Source organism: Lacerta agilis, chromosome 18, assembly GCF_009819535.1.
Source record: "Lacerta agilis isolate rLacAgi1 chromosome 18, rLacAgi1.pri, whole genome shotgun sequence".
NCBI lineage: Eukaryota > Metazoa > Chordata > Lepidosauria > Squamata > Lacertidae > Lacerta > Lacerta agilis.
The window spans coordinates 3,050,199-3,059,588 of record NC_046329.1 but is presented as its reverse complement, the minus strand read 5'-3'; the positions used below and the strand labels follow the sequence as shown (position 1 = coordinate 3,059,588).

General features: G+C 50.1%; 1 protein-coding gene across 1 annotated transcript in view; it reads left to right on the top strand.

Annotated features, from left to right (window-relative positions):
* Window positions 1-5,057: 5,057 nt before the first annotated feature.
* KCNN1 (potassium calcium-activated channel subfamily N member 1) overlaps window positions 5,058-9,390 on the top strand; it is a 40,624-nt gene continuing 36,291 nt past the window's right edge. The window contains exon 1 of the mRNA XM_033136813.1: window positions 5,058-5,172. The gene's annotated coding sequence lies outside the window, so the exon portion shown is untranslated. The remainder of the gene's footprint in view (window positions 5,173-9,390) is intronic.

Genomic DNA, 9,390 nt, shown 5'->3' with positions numbered 1-9,390 from the left:
TAAAAAAGCCAATGCAATTCTAGGCTGCATCAATAGGAGTATAGCATCTAGATCAAGGGAAGTAATAGTACCACTGTATTCCGCTCTGGTCAGACCTCACCTGGAATACTGGGTCCAGTTCTGGGCACCCCAGTTCAAGAAGGATGCTGACAAGCTGGAACGTGTCCAGAGGAGGGCAACCAAAATGGTCCAAGGCCTGGAAACGATGCCTTATGAGGAACGGCTTAGGGAGCTGGGTATGTTTAGCCTGGAGAAGAGAAGGTTAAGGGGTGATATGATAGCCATGTTCAAATATATAAAAGGATGTCATATAGAGGAGGGAGAAAGGTTGTTTTCTGCTGCTCCAGAGAAGCGGACACGGGGCAATGGATTCAAACTACAAGAAAGAAGTTTCCACCTAAACATTAGGAAGAACTTCCTGACAGTAAGAGCTGTTGGACAGTGGAATTTGCTGCCAAGGAGTGTGGTGGAGTCTCCTTCTTCGGAGGTCTTTAAGCGGAGGCTTGACAGCCATCTGTCAGGAATGCTTTGATAGTGTTTCCTGCTTGGCAGGGGGTTGGACTGGATGGCCCTTGGGGTCTCTTCCAACTCTAGGATTCTATGATTCTATGATCTTAGGGACTCCACTCTGAATTTGTGGAGGTTCTACTCCTGAGCCTTTCCTTCTCCTAGATGGGCCCCCTTCCCAGGTGGATGAGCCCCACCTGCCCCTCACTTCCCTCTACAGCAAGCGCAGAAACCACCTTGACCATTGGGCCCACTCTTGGTCTCATCTGCTCTGTCCGTCAGAGCCTGTCTTCACACTTAGGCTCCCCAAGGGGTTCAGACCCATTGGCTCCCCTCACCTGGTTTAACTGGCCAGTCAAAACCGTTCCCAGGACTGTGGCCACTGTCGTCTGCTGGCAGCTTCCAGGAGCCACAGGTTGGGAGCTGAGAGCAGGTGGGGGACCCAAGGTGGACAAGTGACCCCAGAAGGAGCACGACATGTCCCCTAGCAGTGGTCCTGCACCTCCCCTAACACTCCAGTGTGGTGTAGTGGTTGAGAGCGGTAGACTCGTAATCTGGGGAACCGGGTTCGCGTCTCCACTCCTCCACATGCAGCTGCTGGGTGACCTTGGGCTAGTCACACTTCTCTGAAGTCTCTCAGCCCCACTCACCTCACAGAGTGTTTGTTGTGGGGGAGGAAGGGAAAGGGGAATGTTAGCCGCTTTGAGACTCCTTCAGGTAGTGGTAAAGTGGGATATCAAATCCAAACTCTTCTTCTTCCTCCTCCTCTCCCCCCCCCATGATACCTGCACCCCAACACCATAAAATTAATCCTGGCTACACCTATTAATGTTATGTGTTCAAGGCAAACATTTCCCAACAAATCTGCAGACTGAAGAACCTACAGAGAGTTTGCTTCCTGAAAACTCAAGGAAAAAGTGCACCAAGAACTCTGGCCAGTAAATTTCAATGGTGGGAATAAATCCTACTCACAAGTCAAAAATCAAACAAAAGTATGTATTCTGAAAAGAATTACAAACTTAAGCAAAGAATGCAAACTTTAACAAACAATACAGCTTCAAACTCACATATATCTTGTGCACAGAAAAGTTTGAGATACACATTGATCAATCCACACCTAGTTGCTACATCATAGAAATTACAAGATATATTCATATGAATTCTACAAATTAACACAACCCCTAAAAAACTAGCTGACGAAGGTGTCCACATCGAAACAGGGCCCTGTCCTGGTTCTTGACCCAGAATCGACTCTTGACTTCGGCTCAGTACATGAAATGGCCATTCTGAGTGTGGACTAATATGAATTCGTTGTTACTTAAAAACTTTTGTATTCTTATACTGTAACGAATTATTGTGCCACACATATCACTGTGAGTTTGAAGCTGCGTTGTTTGTTAAAGTTTGCATTCTTTGCTTAAGTTTGTAATTCTTTTCAGAATACATACTTTTGTTTGATTTTTTTACTTGTGAATAGGATTTATTTCCACCATTGAAATTTACTGGCCAGAGTTCTTGGTGCACTTTTTCCTGAAAACTCAAAACAAGCCTAGGATTAACAGTATCCCATTAGTTTAATTAACTGATCTCTGCCTTGGTGGCAGCCTTTCTTGTGTTTGTTGTGCTCCGGCGCTGCTGGCAGGTTTCCCACCGGGGAGGAATCTGGCCGGTCACTGTGAGGATGCTGGACTAGATGAGCCAATGGCCTGATCCTGCAGCCAAACTCTTCTGATGTTCTGGTGTTTAATGGAAAGCATTGGATATAGAATGTCACGTTGGTTTTCCATCAGCACCACCAAACCCCACAAAAATCTACCCAGAGAACCAGGAATATGTTCCCTTCTTCTGACACAACACTCTCTTTGCTTTGTTTTGTTTTGACACATTCATGCCCCCCCCCACCAAGAGTTCTTTTTTCATTCCTACATTCTTTGGAAAGCTAGACTATAACCCACCTGCTTGACACCTGCCAGGGATTCTGCATGCTTGTCCACGTATAACCCTTGCAACATAGAAAGCTAGCATGTCAGGGAGGTGATGAATAGGCAAGACTTCTTTCCCCCAGCATGCTAGGTCTGTCTGCATGTGGGTAGAGAATTCGAACGCTCCTGTATTTAAATATATATTCCTCACCCAGAAAAAGCCAACTGGAAACTTTTTCCTTGACATGCTACATTTCTAAATGCAGGGATGTTGGGGGGGGGGGTCTGGAGGTGTACTCAGTCACATCCAGGAAAATACGGCAAACCCCCAGCCACAGGTTCCATGAAGAAAGAACTAGGCTTGTGTGTTTGTTTTTGTGAACCCAGACTCTTTCATTTTCCGTACACGGAGCAAGTGTAAGCTGCTTTAGAAGTACATTCAGTTCTCCTCCTCCTTCCTTTATGATTATTTCATGAGGCCCAAGAGAACCTTCATCTTTGTAGTGTGGATGTTCCTCAGCCTGAACCACCAATCCCCCCTTTTTTGAGTTTGAACACAATGTTGCTTTGAGATTTCCTCAAATCTAGCACCTCAAATACTGCGTCCAGTTCTGGGCACCACAATTTAAGAAGGGTGTTGACAAGGGAAGTAATAGTACCACTGTATTCCGCTCTGGTCAGACCTCACCTGGAATACTGTGTCCAGTTCTGGGCACCACAGTTCAAGAAGGATACTGACAAGCTGGAATGTGTCCAGAGGAGGGCAACCAAAATGGTCCAAGGTCTGGAAACGATGCCTTATGAGGAACGGCTTAGTGAGCTGGGTATGTTTAGCCTGGAGAAGAGAAGGTTAAGGGGTGATATGATAGCCATGTTCAAATATATCAAAGGATGTCATATAGAGGAGGGTGAAAGGTTGTTTTCTGCTGCTCCAGAGAAGCGGACACGGGGCAATGGATTCAAACTACAAGAAAGAAGATTCCACCTAAACATTAGGAAGAACTTCCTGACAGTAAGAGCTGTTGGACAGTGGGATTTGCTGCCAAGGAGTGTGGTGGAGTCTCCTTCTTTGGAGGTCTTGAAGCGGAGGCTTGACAGCCACCTGTCAGGAATGCTGTGATGGTGTTTCCTGCTTGGCAGGGGGTTGGACTGGATGGCCCTTGGGGGTCTCTTCCAACTCTATGATTCTAAGTTTGAATGTGGGAAGAGGAGGACAACCAAGATAATCAAGGGTCTGGAAACCAAGCCTTATGAGGAACGGTTGAAGAAGCTGGGTATGTTCAGCTTGGAAAAGAGGAGACAGGAGATATAATAGCCATCATCAAATATCTGAAGCGCTGTCACCTGGGAGATGGAGCAAGCTTATTTTCTCCTGCTCTGGACGGTAGGACTGGAACTCATTGCTTCAAATTGCAAGAAAGGAGACTCTTGACTAAACACCAGGCAGGACTTTCTGGCAGTGAGAGCTTTTCAACAGTGGAACGGACTCTCTCAAAAGGTAGTGGACTCTCCTTCCTTGGAGGTTTTTGAGAAGAGGTTGGATGGCATTATCTGTCATGGATGCTTGAGCTGAGATTCCTGCATTGCAGAGGGTTGGACTGGATGACCCTCGAGGTCCCTCCCAACTCTACAATTCTAGGGTTCCTATTATTGAACCTGGGACCTTTCTGCTACGCCACGCCACTGCCTGTACCAGCGAGTCGGGGAACCTCCCCTTAAAAACAGAGCACAACCCCAGTCCTCACGACCCTGGGGGATAAGGCGCTCTGCCCCCTTGGGGCCTAAAACCTCCCCATTGGAAGTGCAGAAAGGGACGACGGCAGACGAATCCGCCTCCCTCCCTGCTGAGCGGAAGGCGTGGGGGAGAAAGCCGCCGTCCTGCGCCAGGAGTAATTACCCCGGATTACCGGCGTGTATGAACCTAGAAAGAGAGAGAGAGAAAGAGGAGGGGGAGGGAGGGAGGGCGAGGAGTCGAAGGGGCGGCGCAGTGGAGGGGAGGCGGGTGGTCTGCGCAGCGAAGGGTGGGGAGGGGCTGGGGGAGGGAGCCCACCAATGGGAGGAGAGGGTCCCTTTCCCGGATTCCGCCGGAGAGCCGGGCGAGGGGAGCCGCGGGTGGCGCGGAAGGCGGGCGAGAGGGGCTTGACTCGGCGCCCGGGAGATGCCTTGGCAGGCGCCGGGAACTGTCCTTCAGCACCACCCGCCGCCGCAGCAACGCGCTAGCGGCAGAGGCGGCGGCCGCTCTGCGGTCCGGGCTGCTGCTCCCTTGTTTCAGCACCCGGACAGCTCCCTTGGCGCCGTCCGGCCCGGCGCGGCCCCGGACCCGCGTCTTCTGGCCCCCGGGCGGCCCTCGCCCAGCCAGCTGGTCTTCCTCTCGCTCTACCCCTTGCTCCAGAGGGCCCGGGACCCCGGCCGCGTGCCCTCCGGCTGGCACTCCCCCTGCCCCCACGAGGAGGGCGGCGCTTGGCTCGGATCGGGGCCCGGATCGGGGTCCGGGCACTGGGCAGCCCCCCGGCTCCTGCCGCCGCCGCCGCCGCCGCCTCCCCCCCGCCAGCCGTGCTCGTCCGCAGCGCCGGGAAACGCAGGGCAGCGCCGGAGCGCGCCCGGTTGCCGCTGGTGCCCGCCGACGGGCGAGGAGCGGGCTTTGCCTGGGCGCTCGCCTCTGCAGGGAAAGTTGGCTCCTGGAGGCAGCCTTGGCCACAGCCGCTCCGGGAAGCAGCCGCCAGGAACCCTCGGCTCGCAGAAGGTAAAATCAGCCCTCACCCCCCGAAAAATAAACCCCTCCTTTGGAGTTGGTGGTATCGAAGAAGGTGGCAGCTTGGGGGGGTGGGGTGGGATCTACGTTCTTAGCCACGCATCCAGAGGTCACGGCTGCAGGTTGTGAGGAGGGATGGGCAGCCCCCCCCAGTAAGTGAGTCCCCATCGTTATAAGTAGCTGAGCACCCCTGCCTGCCCCCATAAAACCGTAGCCAAGCTCCAAGATTCATTTGCTCCTAATCATTAAAATGCATTCATTCTCTCTCTCCCCCCCTCTCTCTCCGAATGCATGTTTATGCTGCTCAATTGCCCCCTTGCAGCCTGTGTTCTCTCTGTAACCTTGTGCCCAACTTCAAGACCCAATCCCATTTGCTCCTAAGCAATTAATATGCATGATCTTTCTCCGTCTCTCTGTCTCTGTCTCTCTCTCCATGCGTATTTATTCTGTTTAATCGTTCCGCCTCATCTGATGCTCACCTGCGATATATTTGCACAGGTACAGACACTATTTAATTCTCCCTTTGTAGCTGGTGTGCCCTGTTCAGTCAGAATGCCAACTTCAAGACCCGACCGACCTCACTGGCCCCTAAGCAATAATTTGCAGTTGTCTATATATATATATATTTATAGTTCTACATGTCTGTCTCTCTGTGTGTGTATATATTGTCCAAAAGGTCCATATATTAATGAATCGTTCCTTTGCAGCTGGCGCGTTCGGTTTCATTGCTTCCTCTGATGCGTTTTTTCTTCTTCTTTTTAAATTGCCTTTATCCATTTTCTGTGCACCTACATATATCTGTGGGGTGGGGATGGGGGATGGGCTCCCTCCGTCCTCGTGCCGTGTTGTAGCATCCTAGGAAAGTGGATCGATAGCCATGAGAGAAATAAATAAATGAAGGCATCATCCAAACCCCAAACACCAACATCACACACACAAAAAAATCCCTCCATCGGTGGGTGGTCAGCCTATTTGTGTTTTTAAAGGGGGGGATACTATTTGTGTTTTTTTTAAAAAACACACACACACACAAACAACACAACGCAACATACAACACCATCTCGGTGTCTCTGGCACCTGTGTGGAGACTCTGCTGCAGAATTTGAGGAGGGGGTTGAGAAAAGGAGGATCTCACCTCAGCGATTCCTTTCGCTGCAATCTCATTGATGTCCAAGTTCTGCCTCTGTGTGTGCGGAGAGTGGGGGGGGGGGGAGCGGAGGCATATTTGGGGTTTATACCACCACCCACCTCCTTTTATTTAGCAACTGCAGAGTCCTTTCCACTCTAGACACCCTATCAGCAAGGCTTCGTTCCTTGGAAGGAGTGCTGCGGCAGGGGTCCTGTTATTTAAGAAGCTCAGAAGGAACCAGGCCGATGGCCCACCTAGTCCCAACACCTGCGAGAAACCCGCAATATGTGTGGGGTGGGGAAAACGACCCCTAGGCACTCTGTGTGCGCGCACGTGATCCATCCCATTCAGACCAGAACTTTGCCTACCAGGGACCCGTAGATGATTTCATTGATACGGAAGAAGGGGGTGAGGCCAAGGAGAGGATTTCAGAGCAGAGAGTTCTCTCCTCTTGTTCTCCCTGGGAGATGGGGAGCAGGAGAGTCTTCTACTGCGGCCCCCAGTATCTATGTGAGGAGAGGAGACAGGAGGCTCCCTGTCTCTGGTAGGAACCAACTCCTAGGGGCCAAGGTCAACGCCCCCTCCAATAAAATATTTGAGGGGTCACGGCCCTCCAAATTGATGGCCATTGCCATTCAAACGATGTGCGTGTTCCCATGGGCGTAGCCAAGGGTGGAAGGGGGCAGCTGCCCCCGTAAATCAAGTAAACCATTAAAAATACTTAACTGAGGTTCTGCCCCCCCCCAAAATAAGGCCTGCCCCCTAATATAAATCCTGGCTACACCACATGCATGTGCTGTGTCTTGTGTTCAATTAGGCAAGGTGGGGCTTACCTGCCCCCACCCCCATATTTTATTCAAGTTGGCACCTCTGTAGGTTCTTCCAGAAACTGCTTCTGGGTTTCATCGTCAAGATCACTGATTTGCCTTTAGAGGGGTGTCAGTCTCTCTGTGTCTGTCTGTCTGTCTGTCTGTCTGTCTCTCTCTCTGTGTGTGTGTGTGTGTGTGTGTGTGTGTGCGTGTTTGTGCGTTTGCACTTTGACACGACAGCCCTGCCCTGTAGAAGGAGTCTTCTCCCGACACCGCCCCCATTTATTTATTTATTTCAAAATTGTTTTCCCCTTAAAGGAGAGCAAGGACTCGATATAAGCAGTTGATATAATACAGTTAAACTGTGGAACTTTAGTTTAGGATGCGGGTGGCACTGTGGGTTAAACCACAGAGCCTAGGGCTTCCTGATCAGAAGGTGGGCGGTTCGAATCCCCACGATGGGGTGAGCTCCCGTTGCTCGGTCCCAGCTCCTGCCCACCTAGCAGTTCGAAAGCACGTCAAAGTGCAAGTAGATAAATAGGTACCACTCCAGTGGGAAGGTAAACAGCATTTCCGTGCGCTGCTCTGGTTCGCCAGAAGCGGCTTAGTCATGCTGGCCACATGACCCGGAAGCTGTATGCTGGCTCTCTCGGCCAGTAAAGAGAGATGAGCGCCGCAACCCCAGAGTCGGACACGACTGGACCTCATGGTCAGGGGTCCCTTTACCTTTACCATGGAACTCACTCCTGCAGGGGGCAAGGACGGCCACCAACCTGGATGGTTTTAAAAGAGCATTGGACAAATTTGTAGAAGAGGAGAAGGCTTTTGATAGCTACCAGCCACAATGGCTATGCTCTGTCTCCACGGCCAGAGGCAGTAAGGCTTCTGAATAGCAGTGGCTGGAAGCCACAGGAGGGGAGAAAGAGCAGCTCTTGGGTTCAGGACCTGCTTGTTGGGTTGTTTCCCATGGGAGCAACTGGTTGGCCGCTGTGAGAACAGGATGTTGGGCCACATGGGCTGTTGGCCTGATCCAGCAGGTTTGTCTTATGTCTTTTAATTTCAATGAGCCTAACATTTAGGACAGCTGTGTTGGCAGAGCATGAGACTATTAATTTCAGGGTCGTGGGTTCAAGCCCCACCTGGGGGGGGGGGGAAATCCTGCATTGCAGGGGGTTGAACTAGATGAACATCGGGGATCCCTTCCAACTCCACGATTCTATGATCTTCTGTTTTAACAACAACAACAACAACAACAACAACAACAACAACAACAACAACAACATCCATTGATAAATCGGAAGGATTCAGAAACATCCCTGAGCCAGACGGACCTACAAGCTGAGAATTAAGGAAGGAATTAGTCTAGAAATTATGGAAGGAATTAAGTCTAGGAAGGATGAAAGTTCTGCAGTATTTCTGGGGAGCTCAAGGCCATAGGATCCTAGAACTAGTTGGGAAGGGACTACAAGGGCCATCTAACTCACCCCTCTGCACTGTAGGAGTCTTTCGCCCAACCTGGGGCTCCCCCCACAAGGTAAAGGGACCCCACATCGCTTAATTTGGAGGAGCCTCATAGACCCAATTAGAGCCACATTGGTTTGAGTCAAATGTATTGATTTTTTTTGCTGTACAGGTGAAACTCGAAAAATTAGAATATCGTGGAAAGGTTCATTTCTTTCAGTAATTCAACTTAAAAGGTGAAACTAATATAGGAGATAGACTCATGACACGCAAAGCGAGATATGTCAAGCCTTTATTTGTTATAATTGTGATGATTATGGCGTACAGCTGATGAGAACCCCAAATTAGCAATTTCAGCTTTGGGGTTTTCATCAGCTGCGCCCCATAATCATCACAATTATAACAAGCAGAGGCTTGAAATATCTCGCTTTGTGTGTCATGAGTCTATCTCATATATTAAACTCCAGTAGCTAATGAAAACAATTGCTTACATAAATGCACTTTTCCACGATATTCTAATTTTTCAAGTTTCACCTGTATATATTTCAACATCCCCAGAGTTTGGCGTCAGTAGCCTAGATGTTGTAAAGCTGTGGTGATCTGCTGATCCCCTTGAAGAAGATGGTTTCAGTGGTTGCCCAGATTTCATTGCCGGTTGAGAAGGGGCCCCGATGACAGTTTGAGCTTCAGGGCCCCCAAAATATAGGTCTGCCCCACCCCAGAACATTGAGGACTAGCATCTTTCTTTGAGGAAAGGCCATAACTCAGCAGCAATGCATTTGCCTTGAATGCAGAATAAGCCACATTCAA